Source organism: Pongo pygmaeus, chromosome 3 (genome assembly GCF_028885625.2).
Source record: "Pongo pygmaeus isolate AG05252 chromosome 3, NHGRI_mPonPyg2-v2.0_pri, whole genome shotgun sequence".
In the NCBI taxonomy this organism is placed as follows: Eukaryota; Metazoa; Chordata; class Mammalia; order Primates; family Hominidae; genus Pongo; species Pongo pygmaeus.
In genome coordinates, this window is record NC_072376.2 from 36,569,286 (window position 1) to 36,587,770 (window position 18,485).

An 18,485-nucleotide genomic window follows, 5' to 3' on the forward strand; every position below is an offset into this window, starting at 1 on the left:
TACTAGAATTTATTAGTGATGTCTGCCATGGGTATTTAGGATTAGGAGAAGAGATGCTAGAAGACGTACTAAATATTTGCCCATCTTAAATCCCAAAGCATGTTATCCACACATGAGTGAAACATATGAAGATTCTCATGTGTGTCTCTTTGTATACATAGGTAAGCAATGGATGGGTTGTAGAGAATGCAAATATTCTACAGCTTTACAAGACAATATCAAACAATATCAAATTGTTTTTCAAAGTGGTTGTATTAGTTCACACTTACAATGAGGAATCTCATTGTAAGTTACACTAGCAATAGGAAGTTATTGCTAGTAAGTTACACTAGCAATGAGGAATCTCAAACACAAATACATTTTCCCAAAGTCCTACAACTATAAGTGATGGAGACAGACTTGGATACAGGTATATCCCTTTAAGAGCCTGCTTTGTTCGCAACTGCTTTAAGAGCAGAGAAGATACACAATTAGCTCGTAAGGCCTAAGGAAAAATAACTGTGAAAAGAGGTGTTGGGTAGACTTCAGGATATAATAGAACCCTAAGTTCAGTTCTAATGACAGTATACAGAGCAATGTTGATCAAACTTGAGGGTTGACCTCTGAAGCTTATCACAAAAAGAATGGGAACTCAGGATTTGAGGAAAACCTTGACCTGGATATCTAGTTAAAGTTGAAGGAACCCAACTATAGAGAACAAATTGTATGCTTTGTACCTTAACTACCAGTTTCCACCTTGAAGACTGTTTGCTTCAAATCAAAGGAGATTTTCATGCTTCAGAATTTTATGGGTAGGTTAAAGTTAAATAGTCCTCAAACAGGAAAGGTAAAGCATGTTTCCAAAGTTCTGTTCTAGGAGGACATCTCTGATCCATTGGCTGGGCAGAGAGTTGCCCTCCATTTGGGGGTATACTGGTTGGCCTGGTCCTAGAGATGGACTACATAGTTTTAGATGTATTAATTATGGTTTTCAGCTAGGTCTGCAACAAGTAAGTAAAGTGAGAACACCTAAAAATATTTTGACTTGAAATATACTAGTAACACACAAAAATGGGAGGTCATGGGCTAAATTAATTTTTTTCATTTAAATCTTACTTACGTGTATAAATATTAACTTCTGTGTATTTAAGCTGAATCAGGACTTTAAAATCTCCTTCTACATTGTACTGAGTGGTCTCTAGATAGCTTTGGCCAACCCAGTTTTTCCCCTTTCTTCATCTTGCCTCTAGTTCTCAGAACAACTGTAGAAGGTGCTGGAAATGAAACATCCTGAGATAAAGAGGAGCTGCCTGCAACAGCCCAGGCCTTGTTCCTGTCCCTCCTGGAGAATGTAACATCTTGGGTTAGGGAGGAACAAACAGCAGAAACAGCCCAAGCTTTGTTCCTTCCTCCCTTGGGAATGGTGTGTCCTGCAGAGTTTATGCATTGAGTCCTGTTGCCCCTGAGGCATGTAACGTGGGGCGGGCTGTCTTTTGGAGGCCCTCAGGTGTCCTACAGATGGGACACATAAAGGCAAGATGCCATCCACCTCCGGCAGCTTTCACGAAGCTTGAAAGACTGGCTTATAATGGATCCTAGGTTTCTTTTGTCCCTTGCTGCCTCTCTGTAAGTAATAAATCTGCTTCATGTAACTTGTCACATGTGAGTGTATTCTGTCTCACCAGACTAAGGCAATCGGTAAAACTGTAGCCAGGATGCAGTGGGTGGATGTGTTCAAACTCCTATTCCTGGTAGTTGGCATAGTGATGATCTTTGCTATCCTTTACACAGTGGGAGTCCTCCCTTGGGACTGGTTATTAGTATACCTGCTTCACACAATGGAACAAAAATAAAAGTGAGTTCTTTCCAAAACACTCAGTATGTGTAACATTTTACAATCTGCTTCTTTTGTGTTGGTTTCAGTTTTTTAAAATATTGTAACACAGGATATAAAACATAAAGAAATAAACCTAAAATGTATTCCCTTCTCAAATACATTGATTCTTGAACCTTAAAATGAGCTCTAGGTTTCCAAACTGAAAAGCCAGACTCCTTGTTAATATTCTCAATCCTAAAGCAACTTTTTACATTTTGTTAACTCACTGAATTTATTCATTTTATGTTTTAATCTGCAGTGCAATTCAATGTTACATTTGAATTTGATTTTAATGAAATATTCTAGAATTATTAACCTCTTGCAAAGTTTCTATTTTTAGGTATCTATTATAAACAGGATGACTATTTTTCACTGAAATTGTTACACACAGCGTGTAGATTTTAGATTACAAAAATTACAAAGTTCTCTAAATAATTCCTCCTTAAAAGATGGTATGAGACTGAGGGCTACTCTTCAAAGATGTTTTTCCAAAGAAGCCGCCATTATTTTGCTGATTTTTATGGTATCATACTCCCTTGATATTCAGCCAGTAATGTATTGTTTTGTCCTGGGTGGTGTTGGTTTTGCTTTACATAGTATCATTTGGTTTCATCTTTCTTTAATCCAGCACCAACCACTTTTACATCCTCACAACATCTCCTTATGTTGTTGTTAACGTACGTATGTGCGTTAATGGGTACAAGTCATCTCTTTCATATTTCAAGTTACTGTTGAAGGCAAGATTATTATCTACATGTCCAAGTAGGTAACAAGACCCAAAACCTGGAGACAGGACCACATTCAGGCTGTTGTAAGGCAGATCCTTCATCTCAAGTTGTCCAATGCTCATCTCCCAATTGTTAGACGTTATAACTCTGCCTCTTCCTCTCATGCTGCCTTTGCACAGATTAATTTGCCCCCTTTTCTTTTGAGGCTATAGGTCAATCTGTTTTCAGTTTCATACAATTGCATAAATAGGATCTGTTAAAGTGCTTTAGTCAGTTAGTGAAGTGCTTTTTTTTCCTCAGATATGTCTTCTCCATTGCCGCAATTCCACTAACCACTCAATATATTCTTATCTGTTATAAAAAGAGGGAAAAAGGATGTTGAATAAATCCCGCGTAGATACAAAATATGGAACTATTCAATAGATTTTATTGTGATTCAAGCGACTCTCCACTCCAGAGCCAATAAATGAGATAAAGTGCCCATCTGGGATGTGGTGGTAGTTGGTCTCCCATTAGGTAAAACCTCTATAGCAACTGTTATCCCAGAAGTTTTTAGGAATAAGGAGAATGTGCAATTCTTTCCAGCCTCCCTCTCTAACCTTTCTGGGAGCCCTGAACTGTGATTGTGACTGGTAAGATTTGCTTACCAATTAGTAAAGCAAACCACACTCTGAAACGTGTAAACGATCCTTTAAACTGGGCAGAATGCCCACAAATAAAGCTTCTCTGACTAGTTATAACTAATGTTATCACCGTTACCTCTTCCCTTCAATTATTTAGGCTTCCCCCACACATGGACTGGATTCCTGCTGACAGGAATGTGGAACTCACTCATTAATCATTTTCTTGTCTCTGGCAGCGGAGGAAGGGAGGGATGCTCACTACCAAAAATAGAATGCCTTCTCTCTCTGATAAATAGGAGAAAACTCTGTAATAAACATGTCATCTAGTCATGAGCAATTTCTTTTGAAATTGTCTTGAGAAAAAGCATATATCAGTGCTGTTTATCTATACATCATACGCATACAATGTGAAGATGTAACTAGATACTAAACTAAAGTGCTTGTAAAAAATACAATCCAAACACAAATTCTCAGTTATGCTAATAACCTCAGGATCATGAAGCACTAAATTATCCAAAGAATAAATGTCTGGCATATATTTTATGTGAAGACTAAAATTTGTGTTTTTATCACTTATATACATGAAAAAGGCTAAAAGGCAAATAAACCCATTCATGTGTGTGTATATATATATAGGCACAGAGGAAAAAAATTTATCTCCCTGTATGTGTTTGCAAAACCTATCATGTTAGATCACAGCTTTGTAGGGTTTCTAGGAGATTGCCATTGTACACAAATCCAGTGGAATGGCAATGCCATAAAGTCTAACTTTGAAAAGAAAAACTAGAATCACTGTTAAAGGCTATCTAGTCCCATGTCTTCATTACATAAATGAGGAAACTGAAGCTCAGAAAATCATTATCTAAGAGGCCAGAGGTTCTTTCTGACCCACGTTCCCAGTGTGAGTTATTTCAATTTCTTATTCCTTTGTGCCAGTTCATCCATATTTCTATTTTGGCTTAATGTGAGGTCAAAGCAAAGATATGTAGCACTCTCTGATCATCCTTTCAAATCCTGATTTACTGTACTTAGTTTAATGAGAGTGTTACTCTCATTTTTCAGTTGTGGAAGCAAAATTAGAAGTTAAGTCAGTTATTCAGACCACCAAGCTAGTTAGAGGCAGAGCAGGGATTGGTGCCCAGGCTGCCTGACCTCTAGCATCCCAAAGCGGGCAGTATTATTGGCACTAAGTGCCTCATATTTAGCTCCATATCTTTTCCTTCATTCAGAAAAAAAAAGGTGGGTTTTTTTTCTTTTTGGTGTATCTGTAAAAATGACTAGATTTGTTTTCACACAGGTATAAAATAAATGCTAAAAGGGAACAGGAGACTCATAGGTCTGTACACACCATGTGGAATACTCTCCCAGACACCCTGCCAGCTATCTCATGGGAGGTCTCTGACAGTCCTTCTGGGATCTATGCTTAACAGAAGGATAGTACTAGAACCACTTCAATTAACTTTTCATTTCACCGATCACCATCTCTCATCTCTACAAAATAACACAATCAGAGCAAACAATACTGATGGTTTTCAATATATTGGCCTGTGGATGAAATGCATCAGCTGCTCTATTTAGTTGATACATGCGAAGTGAGAATGGCTTGGGAGTGGTCGCTGTCACACTGTGAAGTCAAGTGGGAGGGACTAGACAATCACTTCCTATTTAAAAGGCACCATCTGTTTTGCAAGTTGTTCCCTTTCTTCCTTCTTTCATCCATCCTTCCTTTCATATTTTATCTTTCATGACTTTCCTTTTCCTGTACATAGTACTAACTTTCACAAAGCAGAAGAACCAAAATCTATTTATAATGTAAATTAGCCTATCATGTTGCCTACATGAATAACTTAACACTGATGAAATGAACTACAGGTTGACAAACACAGGGATACAGAATACATAGACCTGGGATTGAGTCCTAGTTCTGCCCAAAATAAGAATAAGCTGGGTCACCTCAGGTAAGGCACTTAACCTCTCTGAGCTTATTTCTTCATCTGTGCTGTGAAATTGATATAATCAACCAGAGTAATTACAAGATACAAAAAAAAGACTACATATAAAATTCTTAGTAAATTGGAAAGTTCCATATAAATATTATTATTTTTAACAATCTGATTTTGATTAGTTTCAATCTTGTTCCAAATGACAAGATAAAGTCAATGATCATGCCTCTATCTTGTAACTTTTTTTTTTAATGGAAAATATTCGTGTTCATAGATTGGAAGAATTAATAAGAATTGTATATTCAAATTTTGTGCACCAGTATAACTCAGGATAAGAAATTCTGACCAAAGTAGCTTGATAAATGATTTTAGTATTTGACACCTGAACCAATGTTAATAACATAAATCCCTGCAGTAAGTAACTCAGTCCACACCTATGCTGATCAGTTCCACACTGACCTGCTGTTAGTTTGGAAAGATCTGCTTGCGGAATAGAAGGGAAGATTAGTGGGGAAATGGGTCCAAGAATAAATTGCGTTCATGAAGTTTATCTGCCATCAAACCCTATCTAAATTTCAACTAAAATTTATAGCACTCTAGGTTATACCATTACATCAGCACTCCAAGCCACATTGAGTATTCTTATCTTCGCATGTTTTATCTGATTGGCCATAGAGCAGATAGTGAAATTATGTTCTACTTCCTGCTGTCCTATCTTTCTGAGCTAAAAGGGTCCAGATAAGTAAGCCAAGACATTTGTCAAAAACATTAGAGTATATTCACTGTGTAGCGGTAACCTGAAGAATTTCTCCCGAACTCAACTTCAAGGAGCTCACCATCTTTTTCTTTTCTTTTATGATGTCAGCGTCTATTTTAGATTCCGGGGGTACATGTGCACGTTTGTTACATAAGTATATTGCGTGATGCTGAGGTTGCATGCAAATGATCTTTTGATCAAGAATATCTTGGAATAGCAACATATCAACAAAAGTAAATGGCAGCACACAGTTCTAAGGGAATTATAGATGCAAAGCCAAACTTCACTAAAAGGCAGATTACATATTCAGATGTAATGACAGCGTTTGAAACGGTGGGGTAAGAAAGGTAGTGAAGGTGAAAATAGAGTTTGTGAAGAGGAAAAAAAATACCTAGAATATTGTTCATGTTAAATGAAGCACCAAAAATGTTTTTATGTAACTTTCAATGACTCCTCCTTGTCCTCGCAACAAAGTCCAAACCTCTATGCAAAGGGGTTTGGAATACCTTTGCATTCATGGAATGCAATTTGATTCATGGAATACCTAGTCTGTGGGAGGCCTTAGCGAACACATGGAAGCTGTGATTGGTCCCATCCACCTTTCCTACATTTTGTCGTTTATCTAATACAAACCTCATACATCTAAAGTTCACAGCAATCCACTGATGTTTCTACTTCCTTACCTTTGCTCATCCAAGAATGGCCATCTCCTTCCCTTGAAGTTTTTCTTGCCCTTCAAGGCTTTTCTCAAAGGCATTGCCTTTGCAAAGCCTTTACTAATCCATGAAGCAAGCCTCCAGAGCATTTTGACAGCCTCTCTAGAATCAATTAATTAATAATCAATTAATAAATAAGTGAATTCATTGGGAAGAATATCATAAATGGAGAAAAAGTACACTTTGAAGATATATGGAGGATCCAACATTAAGGTGTTCACACGCATACAAATCATCTCCTTTCTCCTTGCCCTTTCCTCCTAGGAAGATGGTATCATAAGTTTGATCCTAGTGACAGTTGAGTCAACAAAGCCAGTGCCCACAGCACAGCACTGCTGACAATTGAGGTAGAGGAACTAGAAAAGTCAAGACAAAATGATGAGACTTCAGTCTTGATCACAATCTAATTATAAAGCCAGACATATAACTAAATACTTGTCACCAATAAATAGACATCAATTTCTGAAAGACCTTAAGCAGGTCATTTTTACTACAGTATATACTGCTTCTTAGAAATAGCACCAGAAAGAAACATTTTTAATTAAAAAAAGACATAGCACCAGAGAGGAAGATTTTGGCCAATGGTGGTCAGTGAAATGCATTTCCTTTCTCTTTTTGTGGCCTGAGGGAATCTGTGTCCTGAGCCCTTAGCTCATCATCATCTTGGAACTTAGACTCCAAGAAGAAAAGAACCCCCTAAAAACAGAGAACTGCATTTGAGATTCAGATTTGTGGTACATTTTCAGTTTTAACTTGAGAGACATGTATTTTGGAAAAATGAATAATTAAAATTCTTATTATTTGCTGGAAGTCCTCATAAGAGTTAGTTGGAAGGGTGTTTTTTTTTCACTCATTTTTGTGATTTCCAATTGTAGTGGGACAAGTGCCTACAAATATTGCTGATGAGTCAGAAACTTCACATTCTCTGGTAACATCAGTTAGAAGCCAAGTACTGAGTGAACACAACCATTTGCAAAATAATTTCTTTCACAGAAAGAATTTATTTCACAGAAATTATTTTGCAAATGGTTGTGTTCACTCAGTACTTGGCTTCTGAATTCACTCGGTGCTTTGCAAACAATGGCTGTTGGGTTTCACTTTGCCCTATCCACTTGAAGAAAAATCACTTTTAGTAATAGGCAGGGTATGTCAGTCCAGTTGTAGTCCACTGACAAATTTCACTTTGCCTTTTCCTACAAGAAGTACATTAGGCATGTTAATAAGCTCTCAGGTTCTAGTTTATACTGAAAGAAGGAAATTTTGTAGAACCTGCAGGCAAGCCTGGGCAAGGGAGAGTCTTCTGAAACCATAGCCTTTAAACTTAATAAGGATTCTCTCACCTCTGACTTCAACCCTGCAATTGCATTCCATCAGAAAATGGAGGTATCAGCCATGGTTCTGAAGGAGTCAACAAAAAGAACCAATCAGTTTAAGCAGAAAATAAATGTATTGAGGACAACTAGATAGCTTTTATCATCTCTGGAAGGATGGAGAACCAGGCTTGGAGGTTTTGTGGCCAAATACAATGTCCGCTGTAACCAGGAACATGTCTCCAACAGAAGGCCCACACTGTATCTGGCATAGGCAATACCGAGCCCTGGACATACCTGCAAAGCTGCCTCCTCCACTGCTTCTGGAAGCCACATATCTCTATAGCTGTCCTCGCCACAATGGGTTCCTCTCTGCACTTGCTTCTTCCCATCATTCCCTTCTAAATCAATGAATTACTTGTAAGCATCTCTGGTTGAAAGTACCTAGATCATGTGCTTATGCTACAATTGCAAAAAGGCTATAAAAATTAGATTCTAATATCTTTAATTGGGATATACAGATATTTAAAATAGAGAACTCCCAAAGTAGGCATGTTCAAAGGTCCCAGACTGCTGAAAAAAATGGTAAATGTCTACTCCCTTGATTTCTCAGCAGGGCCGGAGTGCTGGAATACTGGCTGATTCAGAATATTGGCTGACAATCTAGGTCAGGGAGAATAACAGGGTCAGAAGGGAATAGTGCATTTCTCTTTAACTCCTCTACTCTTACTGACCCTCTGCCACTTGTTCTTGATTTATTAGCTGACTGTCTTTGAGCAAATTACTCAACATCTCTAGTCGAAGTCATCAATCTGCCTGGAGTCTCTCTGATTCCACTATTGCCTGCCAACAGTTCATTGCCACACGTCAGCCGGACCCTGCTTTCTATAACATAAAGTTGATAACGTAGTTTCTAGGCCTAAATCTCTCTGATCACTGCCTAAACACCCTACCAGAGCCTGCAGGAAATTACAAGAATTGGTCCCTACCTTGATTCCCTTGAAGGCATCCAAGACCATTCTTTCCCTCATTAGTTGATTCTTAGTCCTACAGACCCTGCAACATGGGCAAGCTTGTCCCAGATTCAGGGCTCCTTTGCTTGCTCTTTTCTCTGCCTGAAATGTTCTTCCCTCAAATCACAGCATGACTGAACCCTTTTCATCATTCCGGTCTCAGCTCAACTGTCACTTTCTCAGAGAGACCTTTCTGACCACTCTCTCTAAATTGGACACTCTCCCCCTCCCCCAGAAAAAGAGAAAAACTCCTTCTACCATCTCTCTTGCTAAAATTATAGTTCTTATTAATATCTAAATTATCTTAATGATCTATTTATTGAAGCTGTTTATTTTTTGTCTGCTCCACTAAAAAAGTGAGGTTCATGTTCGTCTCCATATCTCCAGTGCCTAGAATTGTGCCTGGACAATTAACAAGCTTTTTATATCATGTGCCAAACTCTTGAACTTCTGGCTCAATTCCTTCCACCCTCTGCCTAATTCCAGGCTTCCCTTTGCCCCACTTCCTCACGACCTAATTGAGTTCCCTGTCATGTGTTCGAGCAGATGGGACCTCCCACTTCCCCTGAAACAGATGACATCCTCCATGGCTAGTGTAGGCTGAGTATCAGTAGCCTGGGAGTAGAGCACATGATCAGAGTCTGCAAGGTCGTGGAGTTTGAAAGAAATAGAGAGGGAGAATGATAAGAAAGGTTGGGGATATCAGGTAGGCCAGCAGTCAAGTGAGCAAAGGGGTGACAAAGGTGGCCATTTGTTGATAACAAAAGCTGGTGGACTTGCTGTCTGTCTAGGGCCTAACCTCAGCTGTCATTTCTTTCTAGATGAGTACAGCAGAGAAAAGCAGACAGGGCCAGGCATATGTCTCATCAAAGATCTATTTCTTAGAGACACAAAGGCAGCAGGATTAACATCCATATGCTTATTAATACTTCTTGTTAATACAGAGTCCCAAGAGCCAGGCTAATCCAAATGGAAGAGGGGCACATTTGGGCTTCAATTAACCCAGGGATGTCTGAGTTATCTTTGCTTCCTCAGCCACAGATTTGAAAGAGGATGGCATCATTTTCCCCTCAAGTAAAATCCTATTTTAATTGAGTTTCCTCTTGACATTTAGCTAAACTGACTCTACTTCAAGTATACCTTCCAGTGAGCATGTCCTCAAACAGAAAACAGGCATCCCCTGAGAATCTCTAATCATAGACCTTGACCTGAATGTTATGATAAGTGTGGTGTTAGTTTTCAGTCCTATCTACTTTCCATTTAATTATGTGGAATATCTAGATAATCACTTGCATTTCATTCTGCTAATGGACACAGAGTTTTGATATCTGTATTAGTTATAAGACTTTGCAGTTGTGTTAACAGTCATGGTGGATCCTCCGCTGCCCACTCATAGGGAAACTACCCCACTTGTCTTGTTTAGTTTGTGTTGTGATGAGGAGCAAAATATCTCTTAATGCCCCTATCCCCATACAGAGGTCCAAATCTCCTACCATCTAATCAGAGGACTTACCAGGGCCCAGGACTATTGAATGGCAGGTAATGAATGAGTGCGCAGGGAGGTGCTCAACCTCTCAATCCTTCCACTCTGCAATCCCTGCTCTGTGACTGAAAGTTTTCCCCTTTGTCCTTCCAATCCATTCTTCCTCTCTCATGAGATTGTTAGACGTTTCTGCCTTTTCTCTCCCCTCCCCCAGGGGCAGCATATCTAATCTCTCCACTGTAGGGAAAGGAGAAATGGAACTTCAGGCATGCTTCTTATCTGTAAGTTAGGTACAAGACCTCTTTGAATTATTGTTTCTACTTGGTGTGACTGATGGAGGGAAAAATCCCCTCCTGGATCAAGTAAGAGGGAAGAGGGGGAGATAAATACCCAGAAATAACAAAATGACTGCTTGGAGATATAACATTGACATGGTTACAAATAACAGAAACTATTTGAGGTACTTAGACAAATATGGGAGACTTCATTGCATAGGAAAAGAGTTTCCCATGGAACGAAAAGGCTAGAACACTTGACCTAGGGGTTTGAGCTCTCTCTGGATCCTTTTCTGCCTCTTTTCTGCTGCAACTCTTTTGTGTCTGCCACGTCTCTTTCCCTGTCTCACACTCATTCTTCTTTCCTGCCTTCTAGTTCTTTCTTTCCTTCTGCTCCATACTGTAGCTCTTAACCCCACTCTGACTCTTTGTCTAGACCAGCTTCCTCTACTTCTGTGGTCTACTTGTCAGAAACGACCACTGATGCCTCCTGGATTTACCTGTCACAGGTCCAGCCACCCAAATTCCCAGGGAAAGGACTTGGAAAAGTCCACTCGAACTATCAATGGGAGAGGTGCTGGATTAATGTTATATGAACATAGCAACTGAAGCCAGTCCTGCAACCATGAGAATGGAAGTCATGGGGTGGGAGAGCAGGGAATGAAAGGTGAACAACATATATACTCACGCTGCTGATAAAGACATACCCTAGACCGGGAAGAAAAGAGGTTTAATTGGACTTATAGTTCCACATGGCTGGGGAGGCCTCAGAATCATAGCAGAAGGTGAAAGGCACTTCTTTCATGGCAGCATCAAGAGAAAATGAGGAAGAAGCAAAAGCAGAAACCCCTGATAAACCCATCAGACCTCGTGAGACTTATTCACTGTCACGAGAATAGCATGTGAAAGACCGGCCCCCATGATTCAATTACCTCCCCCTGGGTCCCTCCCACAACACGTGGGAATTCTGGGAGATACAATTCAAGTTGAGATTTGGGTGGGGACACAGACAAACCATATCACATACGTAGCTGCTATCTATTGTATAATTTACTTACAATTCATGGCAAATTATCTCCCTAATTGGTGAGCATCATATGAGTTGCCTAGTGGGTTTCATCTCACTTGAGATCAGAAAATAGCACTAGATCCATAGAAATAGTTGCAAACCTATCTATCCATAAAACAGAGATCTTACAGAAATCTATATCAGCTATACTTAACTAATTATAGGATCCTGCTCTTATCATTTCAGTTTGAGACATTTCTTGGTACTCTGTGTGCTTGCCCACAGATTAAGTGTTTTATTCTACATTTTTAACAGATGGGGAGCTCACTTCACTTACTATAATTTTCATGTCATTGAGCCAGATGGGAGTCAGAGAATTAAAAAATAGGGATGTATGAAGTAAATATCAATGTTGCTCCTGATTATTTTTAAGGACTAAAATTTTAATGTCATTTTTTTCTCCCTCTGTTTTTCCTCAGTGTCCTACTTCAATATTCTTTATCCTGTGATGACATGTGCACTTCACAGTACAAAGAAGGTAGAAGATGCTCAAGGAATTCTTGCTGAAATAAACTGTGTATCCAAAAGGTACAAAGTGTCACAGGGCTGATTTTGTCATTTCCCCTCTGACAGAACAAGTAAATAGGGAACAGATCAATGTCTAAGCATACATACATCAATATGTATCGGAAGTCCTATATGGATATTTCTGGAGTATTATTCATTATTGTCTTTGCAACTTTAGGCTGTAAGCTATTTTCTTTTTTCAGAATTAGCAGTAGGTGTGGTTCCCTTAGGGAAGTGCTAAAAATGTTCTGCTCCACATATGGCTTTCCTGGTGTTACTGCAGGTACATGTGTCATTGCTAGATGCAACAGCCTATCTGCTACTCTGAATGTATTTTGAGATCATTTGCCATAGTGTGGGCAATTCATTGGGGAAGCATTTATTAAGCACCTCCTCTGTGCCAAGTAGTGTGTAATTTCAGTAAATAAAAAGCTAACATAAATGGTTACGGTGAGGAAATGGTCTTGCTTTTCAACCCTGGAAGACATTCTATATTTTTCCAAATACCGTAACTATTAAAATAGGAAATATAAATTCTAATTTATGATTTGTTTGCTATTCCTGCTTCAAACTCATTTCTATTCCCTTATTCTTTCCATAATCATAAGAGTAGTTTTCAAAAATGAAATCTGCTCCCATAGCTCTTAGTTATTTTTTTCTCATTTTAAAATAGCTTAAACTAAGATTTACATGTACTAGCGGTAAGTGTTGTGTGTGTGTGTGTTTTTTCTTTCCTGACTTTTTAATTGAAATTCTTACTGTTCCCTTCTGGTGGGAAAAGAAAAGAAATACTTTTAACTGAGATTTTTTTTAAACTGAGGAATAAAAAAATAAGTAATATTTTTATTTGAATTGGTTAACCATTCTCTCCATGTTTACAGTTGTCTGCAAACCAGGTAGTGGAGATGTGGCCATTATCCAGTTAATTTGATCATTGTAAACAACCAGAACTGATAATGGACATATAAAAAGGCTTCTTGAGAGAAAATATATTTTCTGGAAGAACTGAAATTAGTGAAGAGAGATGTCTAATAGGAAGATGAAGGAAACAGAGATTTTGATTTCTGCCAGCAGTAAACTTTTGCTTGAAATCCCATATACAATGAAAGAATTAGGCATGACTTTAAAGCACTATCAACCCTCCTTTCAGTTTAACAACCTCTGCATAATTTAAAAATGACTCAAGGCCGGGGCGGTGGCTTACGCCTATAATCCCAGCACTTTGGGAGGCCGAGGCAGGCGGATCACGAGGTCAGGAGATCGAGACCATCCTGGCTAACACGGTGAAACCCCGTCTCTACTAAAAATACTAAAAATTAGCCGGGTGTGTTGGCCGGCGCCTGTAGTCCCAGCTCCTCAGGAGGCTGAGGCAGGAGAATGGCGTGAACCCGGGAGGTGGAGCTTGCAGTGAGCTGAGATCGTGCCACTGCACTCCAGCCTGGGCGACAGAGCGAGACTTCGTCTCAAAAAATAAAAATAAAAAAAAAATAACTCAAGTGTATGTATAACTCTACCGCCTGATAGATTGTTGGAAAGAAGGGGGTCTTCTTTGAAACATTCTGTGAAATCTCTGAATTCAGCAGAAAAAGGATTTACCTCCAGACTGGCTATTAAATCTTTGATATATTCAGTAACTTCCTAACCATAAAGTCCTGTTTTGCTCTCTAATGGATTCTGCCCACAATACTAATAGCATGTTTTATCACAGATCTTTAAGGTGTTATACAGCTACACTTTACAATCTTGATTTGCAAACGAAGGTTCAGAAAGGTGAAGTGATTCCGGATCTTATTCTTTTCCGTCCTCATTAAGCTTGCTCTGCCCAAGTCATATCTGGGAAGAAAACAAACCGTGACACAGATAACACCATCCATCTGGGTCACTGCAGCAGTTCTTAGTGATCCATCTGTACTGACACAAGAGGTATAGATTGGGAACACTGATTACTCAGCCACTGCCACTCCAGCTCACCTTGGTTTCCTCTTTTCTGAACTCCTGCAATACTCACCCTTGATCCACACATTGGGCTCTCAATCATTCACTACTGGGCACTGTTGTTTGACCATTTCTCTTTTTCATTTGTTTCACTTGCTCACAAGTATGAAACATTTACTGCGAGGAGAGCACTATTGTAGACTGACATGCATGTTTGTAATTTTTTTATTTTAAGTCTTACTCTTTTAAATACTTCCATCTTTTCAAAATGACAAAAAAGGAAAATAAAAAAGAATGAAAGGAAACCTGGTTTTATGTTGCAGTGAGGAAATATGGAGTCATTTTTCTCAGGAATTAAAATATAGAAAAGAAGATAGGACACTGTAGTGTTCATTAGGACTCTCTACAAATAATTTAGTTCTTTCCTTTCCCCAGGTATATGGTAGAATTCAAATTGCTGTCTCTGAAGTATGTCACCATTTGACTTATTTTGGTCAATGAAATGTGACTTGAAGTGATGTGTATGGCTTCTGTGTCTAAGTTGTAAGGGTCAGTAGGCAATTTGCCACATTCCTTTTGTTTTATCTTAGTGATCACAGAATTACATGATAAGGTAGACTTTCCATCAGCCACGGTCTTAAAGTGTCCACTATAAGCAAAGCCTCTCTCCAAACCTTCACTGAATACATGTCATGAGTACAAAATAAATTTTTGCTTTATTAAATCACTGTGATTTTTATGAACATAAATTCTCAACAAAAAATACATTTTTCCTGTCTAAAGTGTACATTTCAGTGGTTTCAGTGTGTTACAAACTTGTATAGCCATCAGCAAAATCTAATTTTAAAATATTTTCATCAGAGCAACATCATTTAGGAGGTTCAATCAACAAGAAATCTTGTATCCATCAGCGGCCATTCCTCATTTCTCTCTCATCCTTCCAGCCGTGGGCAATCACTAATTTACTCTCCATCTCTATAAATTTACCTACTGTGGACATTTCACAAAAATTATCTTATTCAATATGTGGTCTTTGTGACGGTCTTCTATCACTAAATATAATGTTTTTGAGGTCACACATGTTGTAGCATCTCTCAGTAATATATCATACTTTATTGCTAAATACTATTATATTGCAGTATATGTCATCTTAGAAATCCATTCATCATTTGATGGATATTTGCATTATTTTCTCTTTTTGGCATTGGTTAATAATGCTGTTGCAAACATTTGTGTACACCTTTCGTGTGAATGTAAATTTTCATTTTTCTTGGAATTTCTCTAGGGGAAGAATTTCTGGATCACATGGTAGCTGTGTTTAACAATTTGAGGAACCACCAAACTATTTTCCAAAGTGACTGTACCATTTTACATTCCCAATGTGTAAATGTCACAATGTATGAAATTTCCAATTTCTTCACATCGTCAGCAACAAATTTTAACAATTGTTATTGTGTGACTTTTTTATTCTAGTCATTCAAGCAGGATGCAATGGCATCTTACTGTGGTTTTAATTTGCATTTCTCTAATGAGTAATGATGTTGATCATCATTTCATGTACTTATTCACAATTTGTAAATCTTTTTTGGAGAAATGTCTATTAAAATTCTTTGATCATTTTATAATTGGGTTATTTGTCTTCTTACTGTTGAATTGAAATAGTTTGTTACACATTCTAGATGCAAGTCCCTTGTCAGGACTTGGGTTTTTCATTCCTTAGGTTGTCTTTTCACTTTCTTGATGACAAGTTGACAAGACAAAGTTTTCTAATTTTGGTGAACTCCAGTGTTTTACTCTTGTTCTCCAATGTTTCATCACTTGTGCTTGGGATATATAGCTAAGAAATCATTGCCTAACTCAGTGTCACAAAGATTTACTCTTATGACTTCTTGTAATAGTTTCATGGTATTTTCTCTTACATTTAGATTTCTGACTCATTTCCAATACATGTTTATGTATGGTATGAGGTAGAGCCCAAATTCATTCCTTTGCATGTTGATATCAGTTGTCCCAGAACCATTTGTTGAAAAAATTATTCTTTCTTCCATTGAATTATCTTGGCAGCTTTGCTAAAAATCAATCGACCATAAACATAAGACTTTTACTTCTGGACTTTCAATTTTATTTTTTCAATTCTATTCTCCAGATGTCTGCCCCTATGCCCATACTACACTGTATTAATTATTGAAGATTTGTAATACATTTTGAAATCTGGTTGTGGAAGTTCTCCCAGCATTATCATTCTGTTTTCAGGATTGATTTGGCCATTCTAGATTTTTGCATTTCCATATGAATTATACAGTCTGATTGTTAATTTCTGCAAAAAAAAAAAAAAAAAAGCCAAGCTGGAATTTCAATGGGGGTTGCATTAAATCTGTAAATCAATTTGGTGAGTATTGCCATGGTAACAACATATTGAGTCTTCCGACCCATGAACATAGGCTATTTTTTCATTTATTTAAAGCTTTAATTTTTTTCCTACAATGTTTTGTAGATTTTGGTGTACAAGTCTTTCACTTCTTTTGCCAAGATTATTCCTAAGTATTTTAATTTTTTGGATGGTATTGTAAATAAAATTTTATTTTGTGTACTCTTCATTGTTAGTATATAGAAATGCAATTAATTTTTGTATATTGAGCAAGTATCCTGCAACCTTGCTAAACTCATTTACTAGCTCTAGTAGTTTTTAAGTGGAGTCCTTTGAATTTTCTACATAAAAGATCTTGTTGACACTTTGGGAGGCCAAGGTGGGCATATCACTGGATGTCAGTAGTTCGAGATCAGCCTGGCTAACATGGTGAAACCCCGTCTCTACTAAAAAAAAATACAAAAATTAGCCAGGTGTGGCAGCACATGCCTCTAATCCCAGCTGCTCAGGAGGCTAAGGCTGGAGAATCGCTTGAATCTGGGAAGTGGAAGTTGCGGTGGGCTGAGATCGCACCATTGCACTCCAGCCTGTGCAACAGAGCGAGACTTCATCTCAAAAAAAAAAAAAAAAAAGGAAAAAGATTATGTTGTCTGAAAATAAAGATAGTTTTACTTTTTCTTTTCCAATCTAATGCCTTTTATTCCTTTTTCATTTCCTGATTGCTCCAACTAAAACCTAAAGTATAGTCTAGGTGCGGTGGCTCACGCCTGTAATCCCAGCACTTTGGGATTAAGCAGCTGTTAAGCATAAACCTAAGGCCAAGGCAGGTGGATCACCTGAGGTCAGGAGTTCAAGACCAGCCTGACCAACATGGAGGAACCCCATCTCTACTAAAAATACAAAATAAGCCAGGCGTGGTGGCACATGCCTGTAATCCCAGCTATTTGGGAGGCTCAGGCAGCAGAATCGCTTGAACTCGGGAGGCAGATGTTGCAGTGAGCCGAGATGGCGCCATTGCACTCCAGCCTGGGCAACAAGAGTGAAACTCTGTCATGAAACAAAACAAAACAAAACAAAACAAGCAAAACAAAACAAAACAAAACAAAAAAACCTAAAGTATAATGCTGTAGAGATTTTGAGGTTAGATGTTATTGCAGCATAACCTTCCCTATATATCAATAATGCAAATATTAGGAACAAAATAGAGATGGATTCCATTTCACCGGGAAAATCAGAGAAGACTTTTGGAAAAGTGACCTGGAGAGGATAAGCCTTGAAGAATAGAAGATAAGTCATTCAGTATGAATATGAAGTTCTATACCCTGACTTAGAGTAAACTCTTAAATAAAGAGTGGAAGAGAAGACAGGAAATACAAGTTAGGAACAGAATATTTGTAAAAAGCTGTACTGGGGAAATTGAAAATGGAGACAGAGATAGGAGGTTCTTGCAAAATCCTAGAGAGGAATAGCAGGTATGACAGCTAAAAAGTAGTTAGTGCTTCCTATCCCCAGATCATTCCAGTGTTCACATTTAAAACCTCAACAGCACCTACAACTTACCTATCCAGACTTCTCCAGGCTTTCACTCCAAGCCAGATAATACTGACAAGCTGTTAAGCACAAATCTAATGATGAGCGTTTCTCCTGGCTCCATTTTTACCTTGGAACCCAACATGAAGAACAATATGATTTTTCCATGTTCAAATTTTAAGATTGCCTTCAGGGGTCTGTGATCTTCTTTTCTTCTTTGCCAGAGTCCCAGGGACTCAATATGCTTCTCCTGCCTTGTTCATGTGGCTCTAGCTTATTTCTTACCTAGATTTTCACATCAATTATACCAACTATGGAGTAGAACCCAATGACTGCAGCTTCTGCTGATAATCCTGCAATCCTTGCACACAAC

General features: G+C 38.3%; 1 long non-coding RNA gene across 1 annotated transcript; it reads left to right on the forward strand.

The window, feature by feature from the left end:
* Positions 1-1,407: 1,407 nt before the first annotated feature.
* On the forward strand, positions 1,408-15,694 carry LOC129035565 (uncharacterized). The gene is made up of 3 exons (XR_008502230.1): positions 1,408-1,605; positions 12,192-12,300; positions 15,500-15,694. It is a non-coding gene; the product is annotated as an uncharacterized LOC129035565 (long non-coding RNA).
* The last annotated feature ends 2,791 nt before the right edge of the window (positions 15,695-18,485 follow it).